This window comes from Pongo abelii, chromosome 1, assembly GCF_028885655.2.
Source record: "Pongo abelii isolate AG06213 chromosome 1, NHGRI_mPonAbe1-v2.0_pri, whole genome shotgun sequence".
NCBI classification, from domain to species: domain Eukaryota; kingdom Metazoa; phylum Chordata; class Mammalia; order Primates; family Hominidae; genus Pongo; species Pongo abelii.
Genome location: NC_071985.2, coordinates 117,539,195 through 117,561,190, shown reverse-complemented (window position 1 = coordinate 117,561,190; position 21,996 = coordinate 117,539,195). Strand labels below are relative to the sequence as shown.

Here is a 21,996-nt window from a genome sequence, read left to right as displayed (position 1 = left end):
TTGGGTGCAGTATACATAATAACAAAGCCTCTGTCATTCTAGTGTCTGGGCTGAGCACCACTTTCATGATAAGGTAAACCACCATGTGACTACATGTTTGCTCTGGGAAAGAGAAAGTTGAAGGTTTCCCCAGAGGGCTCTGTCCCTGGAGTTTCCTGCTCCTCTGTGGTTTGGCTTCCCCACTTGGGTGGTCTTAGTGATCTGCTGTTTTTATCCGGTTTCCTTGCTTCTATTTTAATCATCATCACTACCAGTCATTGTTGCATGTTCCAGTGGAAATTTTACAAATATTTGAAAATGAAATTGAGTTAGAGGTTTATCAAATAGAGATGTTTGCCACAGTTAGGGAGTATTTTAACATATGCAGAAAATTCCAAAGTCAAAGTCTATTTTAAGCAGGTTTCTCCTTTGTGACATGAATTGGGTTTTCAAGTTTTGTTTTATAAAACTCAGCTTTTGCAGAACTTCTCAGGGGTATGGGTAAATAAGAGACCTTCAAAGAGTCTTGGGGAGAAGGGTGGTGGGAGCTGGAGCCAGTGGGGGGCTGTTGAGGAAGAAGTCAACAATGGGAAAATGGACAATTAACAGACGGTAGACATTCAGATGGATGAAGTAACAACCACCATTATTGTAAAAAAAATCATCATCATTGATATGATCTTTTATCTAGAAAAACCTAAGGACTCCACCAAAAAACGCTTGCATTTGGTAAATGAATTCAGTAAAGTTTCAGTATACAAAATCAATGTATAAAAATCAGTGGTGTTTTTATACGCCAACAGTGATTTGGTTGAGAACCAAATCAAGAAGGCAATTCCACTTACAGAAGCTACACATACACATACACAGAAACGCTAAGAATATATTTAACCAAGGAGGTGAAAAGATCTCTACAAGGAAAACTACAAAACCCTGAAATTATGTTGACACAAAGAAATGGACAAACATCCCATGCTTATGGATCAGAAGAATTAATATTGTTAAAAGGACCATACTACCCAAAGCAATAAACAGATTCAATGCATTCCCTATCAAAATACCATGCCATTTTTCACAGAATTAGTAAAAAGAATCCTAAAATTCATATGGAACAAAAAAACAGCCCAAATAGCCACAGCAATCTTTAAGCAAAAAGAACAAACCTGGAGGCATCACATTTTCTGACTTCAAATTGTACTACAAGGCTATAGTAACCAAAACAGCATGGTGCTGGTATAAAAATAGACAAATCAATCAATAGAAAAGACTAGAATACCCAGAAATAAATTTACATATTTACAGCCAACTGATCTTTGACAAAGTTGATATGAACATACACAGGAGAAAGGACACCCTTTTCAACTAATGTGCTGGGAAGATGGACTTGCCATATACAAAAGAATGAAACTGGATCTCTATCTCTCGCCATGTACAAAAATCAACTCAAGATGGATAAAAGACTTAAATGTGAAACCTGAAAATCATAAAAGTAAAAGAAGAAAACCTGAGGAAACCTCTTTTGGACGCTGGTCTAGGCAAAGAATTCGTGACTAAAACCTCAAAAACACAGGCAATAAAAACAAAAATAGGCAAATTAGACTTAATTAAACTAAAAAGCTTCTACACAGCAAAAGAAATAATCAACAGAGTTGACAACCTGTGGAGCAGGATAAAATATTTGCAAACTATGCATTCTATACATCTGACAGGAGACCAATATCCAGAATTGACATGGAACCCAAGCAACTCAACGACAGCAGAACCCCTAATAATCCTGTTAAAAAGTGATCAAAGAACATCAGTGGACATTTTTCAAAAGAAAACATATAAATGGCCAACAGACATATGAAAAAATGCTCAACATCATAAATCATCAGAGAAATGCAAATTAATACCACAATGAGATATCATATTAGACCGGTTAGAATGGCTATTATCAAACAGACAAAAAATAATGGATGATGGCAAGGATGCTCTTATACATTGTTCATGGGAATGTAAATTAGTACAACCTATATGGGAAATAGTATGGAGATTTTTGAAAGCACTAAAAATAGAGCTACCATTAGATCCAGTAATCCCACTACTATCTATCTACTCAAAGGGAAGAAATTATTATATCAAAATATACCTGCACCAATATGTTTATCACAGCATTATTCATAATAGCAAAGATATGAAATCAACCTAAGTTTCTGTCAGCAGATGATTAAAGAAAATGTGGTATATATATATATACATATGTATGTATATATATGCAGTAGAATACTACTCAGCCATAAAAAAGAATGAAATTATGTCTTTTGCAGCAGCATGGATGTACCTGGAGGCCATTATCTTAAGTGAAACAAATCATACACAGAAAGACAAATATTACATGTTCTTGCTTATAAGTGGGAGCTAAATAATGTGTATATCTGTACATAGAGTGTGGAACGATAGACAATGGAGCCTCAGAGGGTAAGGGGGTGGGAAAGGAGGATGAGAAATTTCTTACGGGAACAGGGTACATTATTTGGGTGATGGATACCCTAAAAGCCCTGACTTCACCACATGCAGTCTATGGATGTAACAAAATTATACTCATACCCCATAAATTTATACAAATAAAAAAAGACATCAGAAGAAAATAAAATCATCATGAAGTGCTTCTGTATGCCACTAATAGAAACATGGGGATGACTGATATGGCCAAGTCTAGGAAAAGAGTCAGGTAAGCTAGTGTTTCTTATCTTATCAAAACAAAAGGGCTTCCTGGAGGAGATGAAGCGTTTGGAATGGTGGATGGGAAGAATGCTCTCTGAGCAAGAGGGCAAGGAGCCTGGACTTCCTCCGATGTGGGCTGTTCTTGTCCTATTTACTTTAAAAAAACTTCGCTATCTTTGTTAGTCTTTGGTCTAGTTAAAATATTCCAAAGCAGAAGAGTTTTAACGGAAAGTTATGCTAACTTCCAGCAGGATAAACCCTACCTTCACAGTTTAAGCCACCCTCTCTCTACAGACTTCGGACCTCGACCTCCTGCCTGAGTCCCTGCTGTGGATTTCACTGTTTGTTGAACTTTTCCAATTGCACATCCATTTTGTATCTCACATTTGAAATGTGCAAAATAAAATGTTCTTATCATTTCTCCTCTTTTTTCTTTCCTGACATCCAATTTTACTCTGAAATGCATTTCACAACCTTCTTATGATTTTCATTCATATCACCACTACCACAATCCTCTTTTGAGACCAGCTTACTTCATAGCAGTGTACTACCATGGCCATATTTCCCATTGCCCTGCCCCACATTCACACTTCTCTCACGTTCTGAATAGCTTCTCATATATAGTCCTGTTTAATAAATGTTAACTAAGTGCTTAGCATGTGCACAAGGTCTGGCACTTGTAGGCTTTTGATAAATATGTCCTATATTACACCAACTGAGATGCATATGATTTCTTTCAGGATGACAAATACAAAGTCATCAAATAGAAAGAACTGAACAAAGGGAAGGGAGAGATTAGTACAAAAAAAGAGGACAGAAAAGAACTTTCCAGCCAGTATGGGACAGTGGGCTATGTGCTGAAGGAGGATCTGGGAGTCATTGCTCATCAGTGGTAGAGTTGCAGCCAAGTGCAACCCTGTGCACTTTAGGTACCAGACCTTGGGCAAGTTATTCACCATCTCTGGACAACAGTGTTCTCATTTGTAGAGTGATAATTAAACACTAGATCATCACCAAGGTCCTTCCTAGAGGGACAATTCTTTGATCATTTTGCTGACTTTTTGTCATTTTCCAGTTCTGCCTAAGGGCTTAGAATTGGGGTGATGATCAAAAATTTAGTTCTGAAATAAGCAAGTCAATAACTTGCCTGAAAATTTGAGTCCTTGAGTTAGTAAACATGACAACAGGCATGCCAGTTCATATTGAGCTAACAGACAGATGCACAAGTGATATGCTCCTGCGAGACTTTAATCTGCATCACTATTCTTGGGAGTGATGTTGATGATTATGGCTAGCCAGCAAGATGGGTGTGTATGTAAGGTCTCTTAACCTGGAGCAGTACTTAGTCACCACCCCTGTGCTCCTGTAAGAGTTCACCTTATTCTTGACTCTCAACTCCCAAAGTTCTACTATAATCCTTGTTTATAATGCTCTAAACAGTGCTTTGAAAGGCCCAGGCAATACACTATGCTAGTCTATCAGATACATCCTGGGACATGGTTAGTTAAGGTCACCAAACTGTGAGACACAGAGATGCTACTGTCATTCTGAACACAGACTTCTGGAAATCTGGCTCCAGAGTATGTATTAACTCAACTGTCGTAAGAGAAATCATGAGATCAAAACAACTCCAACTTTAAATATTACTTACAGTGTTATTTTAAATTGGCTAATGTTGAGTACATGGCCTAATTTCCCTGGCTCATTAAATGCCAAAATATTACTTTTGAGGAGCAACACTACGGGTCTGGAAATCATCTCAGGAAAAATAAATCATTTGTCTTTTAATTCTTCCCAAACCTGGGAAGAGTTATTGTCATCAAGGATAATAAATTTTATCAGCCTAACAAGTCTAGGAAAAGTTAATTTTGGTCCTGGGATAAGATTAATAGAAGGAAATCATTCATAAGCATTCTTTGCTCTTCCAGCCAAGTTAATTTGCTCTCAGCATTCTCTCTTTCCATGCAACTTTTTCTTTCCTTCACCTCTATCAGCTTTTGCCTCTCAGGTTTTGACTCTTCTCTATCAGGACTTGAACTTCACCCACTCTTCATAGAACTCTGTTATTGGTGCTCTCCCAAACTCATTCCCCTTGAAGTTTTTCATTATCAAGATATCCAATTGGAAGATCACACAGTTGTGTGATAGTGGACAAGACTCTTAACCCCTGTGTCTCATTATGTTTAATCTTTGAAATGAGAGTGTAGACAATGAGGGACCTGTCTAACTCTAAGAGCTATGGTTCAAGATGTGGAAATTTGTATGCAGTTTCCTTCTTTGTAGGAACTAGATTGAAGATTCAGATATAAGGGGAACAGAAACAGATCTGCAGCTCTGTTTGAATAGAAATAAAACATAGAAGACACATTTCCATCCCTCTCTGCAAAGTGGATTACCCTCTTCTTCAAATTAATGCTATCTCTATTCTTCCTGATATCCATCCTGTAAGGTCAGGGTCATTTTGATTATTTCTGTTCCTATAGGCTCCTTTCCCATTTAAGGTTACCATGGTGTGAACTGTAGTATTAGGTTGAACCATATTAAATTGCCTTTATTTTGCAGGTCAAAAATGGTCTGATATTAGCAGTTTCATCTGGTCAACCTAGTACACAAGCCTTTATTGAAACTCTTCCCTCAGCCTTGCCACTATTGTTATGCCCTTGCTCCCACCATATCCCTTTGACCAGCTGACAAACTTCTACTCATCTTCCCAGGTTTTGCTCAGGTATGAACTTCATCTCAGCAACTTTCTCTGATCTCTTGGAGTACTTGTATTCATAGTACTTCACATACTTCATTTGTGATGTCAGGGTACCAGTAGGAAACACATAGCATACTCAAGTTGGGGAAATAAAGGAGAGTTTAATGAGGGCACCATTTATAAATATGTGGTCATAATGAAAGGGAACTAGCAAGCGATATTGAAACACCTGTTTTAACAGCAGGGAGCTGTTGCACGCCCCAGGGCCTGAAGAAGCAAGATGAAAGAGAAATTACTGCTTCCTGGAGAGAGCCATAGGAGAACCAAAGACAGGCCTACACTTAGGAGTTGTGGCCCTCAGTAGAGAAATGCTGCCATTTGTAACCTGCAGGCCAGCAGGGAGGAAATCAGCAAAGAAACACCCTGTTTTTTCCTCTCTTCTTGTCATGTCATCTCTGCCTCTGCTTCCAACTTGCCAGACCCAGTTTAGCCAGAGGGAAAGAATCCTGTTGTCCTCACAGGTCAGCTTCCCAGGGCTAGAGTAGGATGGAAGGGGATATGCTGAAAGTCAGAGATGCTTCTGTGTCAGCAACTGGCCAAGATGAGTTGGTGACCTTTCTGCCAACTTTTGTTTATCATAAATTTCCATTTGCATCTTGAAGAAGAAGGCACATCTAGCAGAATTAGACAATTTATCCTTGTGAGGGAAACAGGAGCTTGGAGCATGTTTCAAGAGAGATAATTCACATTCATTTTTTTAAAGTTAGGAAATATTTTGGACATAGAAAAGGAAACAATAATGTAATGGACACTCAATGTTCCCACCACTAGGTTCAAACAATTGTTAATATTTTACCATATTTATTTCAGATACTTATTTAGAGAAACAAAATGTGAGAGATTCAGCTGTAGCTGTCTCCCCTAAATCCCATCCTCCTTCCTTCTCAGAGGTAACCATTTCCTTGTAGTAGGTCGCTTTTCCATAATTTTGTTTCACATTTAGAAATGATATGCATTGTCTTGTATGCTTAAATGTGTATAAATGGCATTTTATGCTGTAAAATATACCCTTTGCAACTTTTTGTTTTACTTAGCTGTATTTTTGAGATTTATCTATGCTAATAAATTAGATCTGGTTCATTCATCATAACAACTGCTCTTTGTGTGACTATATCATAATTTATTCATCTGTGCTTATACTGATGGATATTTAGGTTCTTCCAGATTTTTTTCTTTTCTCTTTGGTGTTACAGATAATGCTGCATTAAACACTGTTGTACCTGTGTACTGTGCAAGAGCACTTCTAGAAGTGGAATTGATGGCTGACAGGAAATATTCATCTTCAACTTTACTGTTAGTTTTACTGCTAAGCTATCCTTCAAATCGGTTGCACCAATTTATAAAGTTGTGGATCAGAGGCATGTTAAGGCCTCTTCGTGGTTGCCCTAGGGTGTAATTCCCCAAGATGTTGTTTCTAGAGAGTTTAGGACAGTCATAGTGAAGACTACCTCCTATGGGATCACTATATTTATGCTAAATCTGGCGCTGCTGCTCAGAGACATGAAAAGACTTGCCTGGCATGGCTCCCTGTAGTCCCACGGCTGAGTCAAGGGAGCATAACTGCTGTGTGCCAAGTGGCTTGACCTGGAGAAGCTTGAGCCAGTTCCTGGGACGAGAGGCAGCAGTGACTGATCATGTAACTCAGTGTGCTTAGAGCTCCTTCAGATAAAAACAATCCTTGCAGAAGGCGGTGAGGGTCATGTAGATTCTTGTAAACAAAGTAAGAAAAGTCACTTTATGGTTTATGAGTCTTGACAAGAGGCACAAACTCAGCAGCAGCCGATTATGCTCTACATTATTCTGTATATTTTCTCTGTGTGCCCAAACCCTTCAGTTTGTTTTACTATTAAGTGGAGGAAGATGCAGGTTGTTTTTAAGAGCCTGAAGCTTATACAGTTTGGGGGGTATGTTTTAGGAAAAAATACAAAATTGCCAATATAAAATTAAGGTCTTGGTAAAACTGCCTCTCCTTTGGTGATGTTGTGAGGGAGAAGGAGGGGAAGGGGTATCTGTGAAGGTATTGCCAAGGCACCAGGCAGTGAGGAAGACGGAGGACAGAGGTGAAGAAGCAGTTATTAGGCACACATCAGGCCTGCACAAAGCTTAGGAGGTGACATGTTGGGAGGGCACGTGTGTGTGGATGCACAAGAGAGAGGAAGGGCGGTGTAGGAAAATCTGGCAGAGAGTGGTGTAAATGATGAGAAAAAATTAAACATTAAAGGCAAAGTCCTATGTGAGATGAAAGAAGGAGGGATGTTGGCACCTGTGAGTATCCTGTGATATCCACTCATTGGCTCTGCTGCTACATAGAACCAATATGACCAGTGGTATACAAAGACAGGCCAATGGTATAGCAAAGTGCAGGGATGAAATACAAAGGAGATAAGGACCCACTCTCTGACACCCTTTGCATATGGGAGAATAAAGTCTACAATGGCTGGAATGAGACACCATTTTTGTTCTCATCAGTGGTTCACTTATCTCTGTGGTTTGTGGACAGTCTTGAAAAACTAGGTATTTGCACTAAAGAGATGTACATGGCAATACACAGACAACATTTCTTATAAAGTGTCAGGGGGAGCAAAGACTGCCCCTCATCCCCAAGGAAAGAAACCCAAATCCATAAACTAGTCTGTGGGTGCCAGGAAGGGAAAGGGTAGGGTCTTTGTGGAAATCCTCAGTGCAGGGGAGGAGATGGTGTGGACATGCGCCAGAGGTTTTCTTTCTCTAGAAAGTATGCAACTTTGAGTAAAGGCGGGTCATATTTTTTAAACCAAAAGTGAGGAACATAGTACAGTGAAGCAACAGAATATTTGAAACCCCAATTTTCCAGGTGCATTCTGGTCCCAGGAAAATACTTTTGGATGCCTGAGCTTCCTTGGAGAACACTAGAGAGGGATAGAAGATGCTAGGTTTATAAAGAAGCTACACTGGGATGGGCACTTTCATAAAATCATCTCAGTTAGTTTCCTCATTGTAATCCATGCAATGACCCTAGGAAGTAATATAATTATTCTGAGGCCTGGAAAGTTTTAATAATTTTTCCAAAGTTACCCTTGTTCATACATGGTAGAGCCTGGACTCTTCAGTAGGATCTGGTCTCCAGCTCTTGAGAAAGGGAGGATGATCACAAGAGTCTAGCCTTAGTCTGGGTCTGGTGTAGCAATGAAGAACTGCTTTTGGCTCCCTTCTATTACCTGTAACTTTGGAGGGAAAGGGAGAGGGAGATGGAGGGGGAGGGGTAGGGGAGGGGGAAAGGGAGGGGTAGGGGAGGGGGAAAGGGAGGGGTAGGGTAGGGGAGGGGAAGGGGAAAGTGAGGTGGGGGAGGGGGAGGGGAAAGGGAGGGGAGAGGAGGGGGAGGGGGAGAGGGAGAGGGAGAGGGAGGGTCAACACGTTTGCCTGTGATAGCTTGTATTTTCCTTGGAGAGCCCTCTGGGAGAAGAAAGTCTGTTCTGTGTGCTCAGGGGTGAGAGGAGTGCTGAGAAAATAACAGTGGGAACTTTATTCTGAGTGCTTGTGGCATGCCAGGCACTATTTAATTAATTTATTTTTAACTTTTAAAAACAAGTATAATACACATATAGAAAAAATATATATCACAAAAATTAAATGTGCTCAATAAATTAAAACAAGTATCTGCACAATCTCCACCAAGGTGAAGAAAGAGAACAGTCACCACCCCAGAAACCTCTCTCATGCCCAGTCCTCTATATTCACACTAGAACTTTCCTCAGTGTCAACCATTACTTGACTTTTAATGCTACAGTTTAATTTTGCCTGGTTTTGAACTTTATCTAACTAGAACCATACAGTATTTTTTTCTTTTGTGTCTGTTTTCAAGTCACTCATTCATGTTGTTAAAAATACTTGTAGTTTACACATTTTCATTGTTGTATAATATCCCATCATTCATATACATCATACTTTATACATTTTACTGTTGATGGGCACTTAGATTGTTTTCAGTTTTAGCTATTACAAATAAAGCCACTATTGAATATTCTTGACCATGTCTCTTGATACTCCTATGCGTGCATTTCTGTTGGGTATGTGGCTTGGTTACAGGATATGAGTACTTTCATCTTTAATACTTAATGCCAAAGTATTTTCCAAAGTGGCTGTACCAATTTATGCAACAGTGTATGAGAAATTCTGTTGCTCCAAATGCTTGTCATTGCTAATTATTTGTAGTCTTTTAAATTTTGGCCATGCTGGTAGAAATGTAGAGCTACTATCTCATTGTGGCTTTATTTTACATTTCCATAATGACTAATGGGGTTGAACAACTTTTCCTATTTATTAGTCATTTGGGTATTATCCTTTATGTCTTAGTTCATTCTTGCTGCTATAACAGGAATACCTTAGATTGAATGATTTATAAATAATAGGAATTTATTTCTCATAATTCTGGAGGCTGGAATTCCAAGATCAAGACACTGGCGGATTTCACGTCTGGTAAAGGCTCGTTCTTTGCTTTCAAAAATGGTGCCTTGTTGCTGTGTCCTCATATGGTGGAAGGGAGAGATGGGCAAAAGAGTCCAACTAGTTCCCTTGAATCTTTTATGAGGGTACTAATCCCATCCATGAGGGCAGATCCCTCATGATTTAATCACCTTCTAAGATCCCATCTCTTAATACTATCACATTTTGTCTTAGGTTCCGATATATGAATTTTAAGTAGGGGACATACCCTCAAACCATAGAAGTTTGTAAAGTGCCTGTTCAAATTTCATGCGCATTTATCTATTGGGCTATTTCTTAAATTCTGAATGTAAACCCTTAGTCAGTTATATAAATTGCTAATAATTTCTTCCACTTTAAGTTTTCGATTTTAGTGGATTTTATCAATCTTTTTCTTTATGGTTGATGCTTGTTTTCCTCCTGTTTAAGAAATACATTCTTCCTCACAGTCATGAAAATATTATTATATTAATATTTAGAATCTTTATTTTGCTTTTCATATTTAAAGTTATATTCTTCTTGAAATTGATTTCTTTATATGGTATGAGATAAGAGTTAAATTTTTTTTTTTCCATATGGATATCCAGTCAACTCAGTACCAGTTATTAAAAATATCATATTTTTTCCAGTATATTGCACTGCCATCTTTGTCACAAATCAAGTGTTCCTAGATGTGGGGGTTTTGGAAGTGCTATTTTATTCCATTTGTCTTGTTTGTTTATGCTTGCACAAATACTACTCTTAATTTTTGTGGTTTTATAGTGCATTTGATATTTGAGGAAAAATTTTCCCCATTTGTTTGTCTTTGTCAAGCGTCTTTATTATCCTTGGTTTTTGTATTTCCATACATGTTTTAAAATTAGCTTGTTAAGTTCCACCAAAAAAATTCCTACTGAGGCTGGGCGCAGTGTCTCACGCCTGTAATCCCAGCACTTTGGGAGGCTGAGGCGGGCGGATCACGAGGTCAGGAGTTTGAGACCAGCCTGGCCAACATGGCGAAACCCCGTCTCTACTAAAAATACAAAAATTAGCTGGGCTTGGTGGCAGATGCCTGTAATCCCAGCTACTCGGGAGGCTGAGGCAGGACTCAGGAGGTGGAGGTTGCAGTGAGCCAAGATTGTGCCATTGCACTTCAGCCTGGGAGACAAGAGCAAGACTCTGTCTCCAGAAAAAAAAAAAATTCTACTGAAATTTTTATTGGAACTATGTTGAATTTACAGATCAGTTGCAGAGACTGATAACTTTACAATATTTGTTTTTCCAAGCCATTGAACATGGATTATTATTCCATTTATTTAGGTCTTCTTCAATTGATCGCAATGATGATTTATATCTTTCTCTGTGAAAGGCTTGCCCATTTTTTATTAGAATAATTTTGGGGTATCTAATATTTTTAATGGTTTCATAAATGGCACCCCCTTTTAAATTGGGGTTTAATTTGTAAACAGTAAAATGCATAGATATTAAGTATGCAGTTTGATGGGATTTTGACAATACTGTACATTTATGTATACTAGATATGTATAAGATATATAAATTTTCATGACCCCTGAAAGATTTCTTTTCTTTCTTTGAGTCAATCCCTCCTCCCTCCCTCCTCAGAGGTAACCACTGTTCTATGTTCTTATTTCTTTCACTATAGATTAGTTTTGCCATTCAAAATGTCATATAAGTGAAATCATGCAGTATGGACTCTGTTGTGTCTGGCTTCTTCAATTCAGCATATATCTTGAGGTTCACCTATATTGTATGTATCAGTAGTTCTATCTTGTATTTTGCTTAATAGTGTTCAGTTGCATAGATGTCTTATAATTTGTTTTTACGTTCTCCTATTGATGAAAATATGGATTGTTTCTAGTTTTTGGCTATTACAAATAAAGCTTCACTGAACATTCTCGTATAAGTCTTTGTGGGGACATATGTTTTCATTTCTTGTGGGAAAATACTTAGAGATGGAATAGCTGGGTCGTAGGTAGGTGTATATTTAACTTTATCAGAAACTACCATATGTATTTCCAAAGTGAATATACAATTTGACATTCCCACCAGCAATATTTGAAGTTTACTTGTTACATATCCTCACCAATATTTGGTATTGTAATTGTTTTTAATTTTAGTCATTCCAGTGGACGTGTTGATATCTTATTGTGGTTTTAATTTTGTTTCTCTGATGGCTAATGATCTTGAGTATCTTTTCATATACTTACTAATCATTTACAGATCATCATTTGTCAAGTATATATTCAAATCTTTTGCCCATTTAAAGAAAAATGGATTGTTTATATTTTTATTGTTGAGTTGCAAGTGTATCAAAAATATATTCTTAACATGTCCTTTGTCAGAAGTTGTGAATATTTTCTCTCAGTCTGTCTTGCTTTTCATTTTTTTCATAGTGCCTTTTGATGAGCAGAAGTTTTTAAATTTTGCTACAATTAATTTATCAAGTTTTGTCTTTTATAATTACTACTTTCTGAGTCCTATCTTTTTTTAGTTATCTAACCAAAGATTGCAAAGCTTTTCTCCTATGTTGTCTTCCAAAAGCTTTATAGTTTTAGCTTTTGCATTTAGTTATGTAATCCATCTATAACCCATTTTATGTATGGGTTGAGGTTCTTTATTTCAGATACAGTAGGCAATTTTTCTAGCACCATTTGTTAAAAAGATTTCCCTTTCCTCATTCATCTGTTTTGGCACATTGGTAAAATATTAATTGACCATAAAATATGGGTCTATTTTTGGACTCTGCTTATTCTATTGATCTAGTTGACTGTTTATCTTTATGCTACAACATCACAGTGAGTTTATAATAAGTCTTGAAGTCAGGTAGAGTAAGTTCTCAGAGTTTGTTTTTTTGAAGATTGTTTTGATTATTAATGTTTCCATATAGATTTTAGAATCAGCTTGTCAATTTCTAAAAAAAAATGTCTTTGAGGATTTTTATCGAGATTGTATTAAATATACAGGTCAATCTAAGGGAAACTGACAAAATATTGAGTCTTTTAAACCATGGACATGGTATACTTCTGTATTTATTTAAAACTTCATTACTTTCTTTCAGCAATGTAGAATAGTTTTTTATATGGGACTCTTCCACATGTGGCTTCAGATTTATCTTTGAATGTGTTATGTTTTTGATGCTATTATCAATAATACTTATAATTTCATTTTCCATTTGTTTTGCAAAAAATAAAAATACAACATATTTCAAAAATATTTTGAACTTATTTATTAATTTGTTATCTACTGCTGTGTAACAAATTACCTCAAAACTTAGCAGCTTAAAAAAATACAAGTATTTATAATCTCACAGTTTCTGTGGGTCAGAAATCCAGGAATGACTTAGCTGGCTCAAACTCTCTCATGAGTGGCAGTCAACTGTTGGCCAAGGCTGCAGTTGAATCACAGATTCAACAGGGGCTACAGAATATTCTTTCAAGGTCACTCACATGGCTGTTGGCAGGAGGCTGTAGTTCCTTATCATGTAGTCATCTGCTTAAGACTACATGTGACATGGCAGCTGGACTTCCCTGGAGTAAATGATCTGAGAAAGAGAGAGGAAGATAGAGTACCCATGGCAGAAGTTGCATAACCTAATCTCAGAAATGATATGCTATCATATCTACCCTATACTTAGCCAGACAAACTTTGGTACAATATGGAAGAGGGCCACAAAAGGATGTGAATGCGTGGAAGTGGGAACCATCCTAGAATATCCTGGAGTCCAGCTACCATAGTCTGTTCTCCAGCCCCCAATAACTCATATCTCTCCCACATGCAAAATGTACTCGTCCCATCCCCAGACCCACAAAAAATTTATCCCATTACAAAATCAGCTCAGAGTTCAGAATTTCATCTTCTAAATCAAGTCCAGGTCCTCAGACATAGTTCCCTAAGCACAACTCCATGAGTACAGTTCTTCTCAGTTTGTAGACCAATGAACTTAGGAAACAAGTTATCTGTCCCCTGCACACCCAACATACAATGGTGCCATAGGTAGAGGACAGCCAACATAGACACTCCTGTTTAAAAAGGGGGAAACTGAGGCACAAAAGAATCACTGGTTCATATCAATTCTGAAATCCAGCCAGATAAATGTTGTAAGTTCTATTAGAACTCAATCCTACTTCTGCCTGAAAATTACTCTATAGCTCTTGGTTTTGTTCTCTAGGTTCTTGGTTCCCTTTTGACTCATCCTTCCTTTCATTACTCATGAAAGGTGTAATGTATTTGCAGCTGAGTGATTTTTTTTCAGCCTATTTCTCGCTTATGGAAGTTGGAGGATTCAAAAGTTTCTTTTCATTTTATACCATCTCTGTCACTTTCAATCTGTGTCATGAGTATACCCGGTGATATAAGTCTCTCAAAATCTCTGTGGTCCTCCTGTGAATCCCACTGGGGTTTGCTTCATTAGACAAATTTACACCTACAGATATCTTTGAGATAAATCCTCTCCATGTAAATCTTCTGTTGAGAAGGGTAAGGAACTTAAGCTTTTTAGAACCCTTATTATTTTATATATAGGTGCTGTGAAGCAAAATTTAAAGTCTTTAGCGGGTATTTTGTCTGACTTAACATATTCTGAAAAACCACCTTTTAACTTAAAAAAGCTTCTAAAAAAGGATTTTATAGTTACACCCTTGGCTTCATCTTTAGAACATTGTTTCTACAGGGTGTCCTGGATTTGACCTTTGCTTGGGAGCAATTTCTTAATTTTAGTATTGTCTGCCATCTGGAGAGCCTTTGAATCTTCACAACCAGCCAGATCCCATCTTCTTTTGGTTTAATAGTGCTTTCCTTAGCTTCTGTCTCTCCTTTCACATATTAATATAAGCAGCCACAAGAAACCAGATGGCACCCTCAACACTCTGGCTGGAAATCTTAGCTAAATTTTCTACCTTTCACATTCCTGCAGGAGACAGTGCTGCTAAACTTTCTGCCATGGCATAACAAGGAGCTCCTGTCTTCAAATTTCCAACAAGATTTTCCTTTTTTTTTTTTTAAGACCTCACTAACAACCTCTTTAAAGTCTAATTTTACTAACCGCGTGTTCGAGGCAATTTAGGATTTCATTAACGTTTTCCTTAAAGTCTGTATAGCCATTCCATCTTCTGCTCACTCTCTGGTTCAAATGCCACTCCTGCATTTTAGATTTTTGTTATGCTAGCACCCCATTTCCAGGCACTAAAATTTGTATCGGTAGATATAGTAGAAAGTAGACATTTTTAGGTTATTAAATGGTGAGTCATTTGACCCACCAAGAAAAAACATATAAAGGAGAGATGCCTTGGCATATACTGCTTCTTTCAATGGATGGTCCTCTGGTTCCATCTAGAGTCCCTGAGGTAGTGTGAACCAGACCTGCAAAACTCTAGTGGCCTTGGGAGGAGTTGATGATATGGAAAAATCTAGGTCAGTGCTAAGTGTTTAAGAACACACACACACACACACACACACGTACATACACACGCACAGAAAGAGAGAGAGAGAGAGAAACCTAGATTGATCTCATATTACAGATGAGGAAGCTGTGATTCAGAAGGGTAAAGTGACTTGTCCAAGGTCACCATGGCCAATTAATAGTTGAGACAGGAATAAAACCAGTTCTTTTAATTTTCTCCAGTGTTCTTTGCAGGTACCGTATGGCCTCAGGCTACCATCATGTTGCATGCCTTCAACAAAGCATCTCTGCCTGAGAGCTCTCAGTGGCAGTGCATGGGAAGAAAACAAAGGGAAGAATGTTGGAGTTTCCTGTTAGAATTTCCTGTTAGAATATTTTACACTCTGAAGTAAGTCAGCTTACTAATGCTTGGACAACTAATGGTGCTCATGGGAAACTTTCCATTGAGAGTCTGAAGATCTGAGAAATTCACTATGACATCTTCAGATACAAAAGGGCAGAGGAAGATCCCTGGCTCCTTCTCTTGTCTTTGTTTTGGTTTCAGCAGTGATGAAGCAGGAATCTTCAAAAACAGTTTTAATTTTCTTGTTTACTTTTTTCTTTGGAAATAAACTTTTCAGCCCATGTTAACAACAACAACAAAAAACTGGATTCTGGACAATTTGGTTCAACTGCCTCGATGAATGGTCATAAGTGAAAATCAGCCAGTGAACTCTCAGCAGCTCCTGACTTAGAGTTCCAGCTGCCTACTGGACTTTAGGACACTGGCTCATGGACACCTGAAACTCAACATCTTCCTAACTCAACTTGTTATCTTTCTTTCTGTACCTGCTCCCACTCTTGCATTTTTAAATGCAAGAAAAAAGTGTTGAAAATTTTATTTTCAACGAAAAAATAACCAAGAAAATTAAAACTGTTTTTGAAGATCCATGCTTGTATTTTAGTTGCCCAATACAGAAACTTTGGAATTTTCCCTTTTACTTAGACCAAATTCTTTAGAATCTAATTCAGAAAATATTTCTTGAATCTACCCTTTCTTTATATCCCTACTGCTACTACCCTTTTTATGTCTCAATTTGTGCATTCACCTATGAATGGTGTTTATTGCATGTCTATACTATGTAGCACAGGCAATCTGCTCTGTGCTAGGATACAAAGGTGAACAGGACATGATACTTGGGAGCAAGAAACTTAACTCTGTGTGAGGGGTAAAGAAGGAGACAAAAACAAATAATGATGGCAAAATATGATCTTTTTTTACATATGCCATTTTTCTCCTGATCCATTGCAATAGATTTTGACCTCTTTCTGCCTTCTTTCTCTCCCTTTTTATCCATTCTCTTCATTGCTATCAGAATTACCTTCCTAAAATACAGACTGGATCATGATCACAGTCATCTTTGCCTCCCTGTTGCCTAAAGAATGAAAGCTCTAGTCCTCAGTATGTTGGTTAAGGCCTTTACAAGAAGGCCCAAATCTACCCGTCCACCTCTCCATTCTCTCCCCTCTAGCATTGAACACTATGCTTTAGCCACATATAGACTGCTAGTAGGTCTCCAGTATGCCTCATAAACTCTCACATATCTGCCTTTTATTTTCCTGTCCCTTTAGTCTTGAATGCCCTTCAAATCTCATTCACCATCTGGCTAGTTCTTACTCATCTTCCAACTCTTACTCATCATTTAAGACTCACCTTCCTCAACTTCCCTACCCTGAGGCAGAATTAATTACATCCTCCTTTGATATACCATAATTATATAATTTATTTCATTATATTATAGATAATTTATAGATGCTGAAACCCTCTTACCACCTACCATAGTTCTCAGTATATGTTGAATGATTAAAAAATATAAAATATTGAAAATATACAGTGCGCCACTGTAGGAGGTGTTCTTATTTTTACTGGTAATGCCATTGTGAAAAAATAAAAATACTCAGAGTCCCCAAGTGCCTTTCCAGGGTAATAAAAATTCCTGCATTTGGAAATCAAAGGAAGTTTCCATGTCTTTTTTTACCCTGTCTCTTTCACGTAAAGTTTGGGGATACAGGATGAGACATTTCTGTTAGGTTATATTGAGTTTACAAGGTATAAGATGGGACTAAATGACCTCAAGGATTCCCATCAGAGAAGTACGCAGTGGTGACAGTGGATTCCTCAGGGATGCGGGAGGTCAGGAGAAAGTCCCACTTTCACTTCATGGATGCGGCTGAAGTTCTTTCACAATCTGTTTCATGGTGCTGGTGGTGAGGTATATGCGAATGTGTGTGTGGCAATACTTGGAGATAGTTTGAAACTTAGACATGACATGACCTCGACATGACTCACTAGTTGCTGTCAGCGCATCTTCCCTAATAACTTGATGAGTAAGTGGCAAAATATCTGGCCTAAGCTCTTTTTCCTACCAAACCCTGCTTTGAGAATGCAAACAGGATGCTTCAGAAAAGAATATGCTCCACATTCAATTAGATAAAGATTTCTCATACATTTGGGAAAAATCACTCAGAAAATTTTCAGCCCTTATTACAGATTAATCCCCAGAATTTCGTTTTATAGAATATCCACTATTTCAAAACATTTCCCATAGGGAATTCTATCAATGGGTAGGAAGTCTCCAGAAGGTTACAGATAGGAGCTGGAATTCTGTCCTTTTTTTTTTTTTTTAAAAAAAAAAACAACTAAATTTCCAAGAACTAGACCAGATGATCCCTAGACGTGGTTTAGTGTTTTGTGTTTTCAGGCTTTTAGTATGTTGGTGCTGGAAGGGACTTAAGGGAACATCTGGTTCAGGCCCCTCACTTTACAAATGGTATCAGGAAAGTTAATGGCTTTTTAAGGTCATCTAGTGTATCAGGAGTGGAGCTAGGTCTAGGACTCTCAGGCCCTCTAACCCCTAGCCAATGGATCATCTTTCCTCCATGCCAAGTTAGACACAAGGCAAATTGCTATACAAGATGAAGAGAAATTTTAAAGAAATGCAGGCCTTTCAACACCTTGAGTATGGATGTGTACCACTGTTTTCCTGAGACCTGAACTTCACTGTAGGACCACCTCTCAAAGGGAGACTTACAAGAGACTTCTGCTGCCAGCCCTTGTCTTGCACATCATCTTAGAGGACCTGGAGATGTTGATGTGGATAATGGATCAATATTTAACTTATTTAACTTAGATTTTAGGGGCAGGTTAATTCAATGAACTTAATTGGTATTTGCTCTGTCCTCCCATAACAAACAAGAATCTCTAGCACATCTCCAACTTTCAGCCTCCTTTATCCCTTAATCATTAAAAACTGCTTCCTACTCCCCTGTGAGTGAGTCCTGCTTCCCTCTCTTTCTAGCCAGTTCAGGCCCACTCCCACCCTTGCTGGTCCTCAATGGGACGCTTCACCTGAGCCCATGGAGCCCTGGTTCTATTAAGGACATATTCCCCTTAACCTTTCCCTAAAGCCCTTTTTCTGCTTCCTTACCACAACAGACTTGCCTTTTCCCTGGATACTGTTCTTGCAATCTTGTTCCACAGAGATTTTCCTTCTTCCATTCCCAGTGGAATAAGGAGGGTGGGTAGAGTGGGTTTCTTCATTTCTTTCAAATTGTGCCCGTCAGTCATCCTCAGGCAATCTCAATACATTTACTTTTATTTTGAGGTTTATTAGTGGCTCACTAAGCCTTCTCTAGGAGTCTATTTTTTCCTATCTCTTTAAACCTTGAACAAATACTTCCACTTCCTCAGGCTTTGTAGATAACCTCAGTCTTTCTTTTGGAGAACACTGAGGCTTTTCCTTCTATTTCAAAGTTTTGATGTATTTTCACCCTTTAAAAAAGTCTTTCCTCCTGTTTCAGAGAAAAAAGCCAAAACTTTAAGGCCAACTTCCCCATGGTTCCTGGATTCTTGCCCCTTCTTGCTCTTGGACATCAAGACCCACATCTCTGAATTGCATATCTTGGTATTTTCTTTTCACTGCATGCAAACTTTCCTCCCCCATATGCAACGGAATTATCTAAGGTATTTCAAAATGCAGTATCTTTAGTCTCTTCCAAAAGAGTGCTGTCCAGCTAGTGCTGTATCCCCAGTGGCTAAATAAAATTCTTTGGATCTGGTTCCTTTATCCAGATTCAAAGATTTGGATTATAGGTTTCAGGTTCCAAGGTAATTCTTAAGCACAATAAATGTGAACCTAGAATCATGTGCAGATTTCTCTTACAAAAAATAACCATCCTGTATTAGCTACCTATTGCTGTGTAATGAATTATCCTACAATTTGGTGGCTTAAAACAACACTAATTATCTCAGTTTTTTGTAGGTCAGGAGACAGCATGTGGCTAAGCCAAGTTCTCTGCTCCCAGGTGTCTCACAGCAGCAGAGTGCTGGCTGTGGTGGCTGTCCTTGTCAAGGCTCAATGAGGAGAGGATCCGCTTCCAAGCACATTCATGTGGTCTGGCAGCTTTCAGTTCCTTGTGGGCTGCTGGTCTGAGGGCCTTATTTCTTTCATGGTTGTTGGCTGAAGGTCATTCTCAATTCCTTACTATGTGGGCCTCTCCTTAGGGGAGCTCATAACATGGCAGCTTGCTTCATCTGAGTGAATAAAACTGAGAAAAACTAGAGAAATGGGGAAAGAAGGAGAGTGCAATCAGACAAAAGTCATGGTCTTTCATAACCCAGTCTCAGACATGTCATCTCATTCCTTTTGCCATGTTCTATTTATTATAAGTGAATCACTAGGTCTGGCCCATACACAAGGGGAGGAGATTAAACAAAGATGTGAGCATTGGGAGGAGGATTATTGGGATCGTTTTAGATGCTGACTGCCATATACCTCAACCCCAAAATCTTTTCCTTAAATGCTGCCCATTTAAGGCATCAACCTAGTTTTCTCCTTGTATTTAGCACTCAGCTTTCTCTGGAGCAGAATATGAACTGGTAGCCTTCACTCCTAACCTCATACTCTCTCCTTAACCTATCCCATTGTGGCTCCCACTCTCACCACTTTGCATCACTATTTTCTTGATTCTAAGTGAACTCCTGACTGCCAAGTTCTTCTTTCCTCCTCCTCTAGCTGGTCTCTTTCAGCATTGGATTGCCCCTTTTTTCTTAAGATTCTCTCCTCTTTGGCCTCCATGATATTCACCTTTGTTTACTCTTCTACTGACTCCTGCCCCACAATTTTGACCAGTTATTACACTATTCTGTACATATTATTTGTATGTGAATAGGACATATTATCTGAGGGAGATCCAAAAATTTTTGGGACCAGCTCAATATTTCATGGGGACAGAGAAATGACAGGTCTACTAAGCCTGTTTGGAAAGACAGTAAGAGAAAAATAAGATTGCTTTAAAAATGCACACTATCACCTGTCAAGGAGACTTGATCAAATTCAGTGTGGTACTCTGGATGGGATTCTGGAAGAGGAAAAAGACGCTAGGTAAAAACTAATGAAATATGAACAAAGTAGGCACTTTACTTAACAATAAGTAATCAATATTGTTTCATTAATAACAAATGTACCATACTTATGTAAGATGTTAAAAATTGGAGAACTTGAGTGTGAGGTATACAAGAACTCTGTACTCTGTTCATAGTTTTTCTGTTAATCTAAAGCTGTTATAAAATTAAAAGTTTATTTTTTAAAACATGTCTTAACAAGTTCCACTCTTTGTGAAGAAAGGTCACACTAGTATTATGGGCATTTATATATATGTCTCATGTCTCTACAAGATCCTGCCTTCAGGTTTGTGATCACCTTTGTAATCCTTAGAACTAAGCCCAGGGCATTGCATGGTCTGCAAGTAATTGTTGAATGAATGAGTGAATGATTGTGAAATACCAGAGTGAACTCTTGGACAGGACGTTCTGTAAGGACATAATTAACCTGATTGAAGCCAAGGATAATGGGAATGATTTACTGGCCTTTGTCTTCAGTTCATTCGGTTCAACCAAACCTCTAAAGTGGCCTGTTTCCACTTTCTTCTTCAAATTACATGTTCCTGCTCTGTTTTTATCTCTGTCACTTCCTTTTCTTTCTTTCCTTTTTTTCTCTCTATTATTGTTTCTTTTACTGTGGTGCACTTTCCACCCATTTTGACCCAAACAATAGTTATCCTTCTTAATGTGTTGTGGTCTAGTGGAAAGCTTCTTGAGCGTTAGTGATGAGCTCAGATTGAAGGACATGGAGAACAAAGACATTTGGCTGTGGATGCATGCCACCCAGGTAATCAAGATCCTGGATCCAGCTCTGTGCCACTTCCCATGGAGTTACTCAAAATTGACTTGTCTTTACTAGCATTAGACAATTAGACTTAATCCCCAAATTTCATCTTTTTGGAACAATTGTTTTGATTTCCATTAGCTACTGTTTTAGTGTTTGCTCATGGTTATGGTTGTCAAATAGAGAGGAAAGTCTCGTCTTTAATGATCACTCATGGAGCTCCCATCTCCACATGATACCAAACGTTTGTGTATTTAGAAATATCTGGATGATTGGCCACATTTTTCTGCTTCTTTATCCTTCTCCTCTCTCTCCAAGCACATTCTCTTCTCCTTCTCTTCCATCCTCTCCTCCTCCTCTTTCTTCACCTCTAGATAAATGGCTTGCTTATTCATGGACTTGGGTTTTCCTGGATCTTGCTAAGTGTTCTCTTTCTGTTTCTTTCTTCATGAGTCAAGCAGACAAACAAAACATACCATCCTCTG

General features: G+C 38.2%; 1 long non-coding RNA gene across 1 annotated transcript; it reads right to left on the bottom strand.

The window, feature by feature from the left end:
• Positions 1 to 6,960: 6,960 nt before the first annotated feature.
• LOC134762094 (uncharacterized) lies at positions 6,961 to 19,989 on the bottom strand. Its single transcript, XR_010141720.1, has 4 exons — positions 18,773 to 19,989; positions 13,354 to 13,448; positions 8,513 to 8,649; positions 6,961 to 7,154 (listed from the first exon to the last, which is right to left on the bottom strand). It is a non-coding gene; the product is annotated as an uncharacterized LOC134762094 (long non-coding RNA).
• Between the last annotated feature and the right edge of the window lie 2,007 nt (positions 19,990 to 21,996).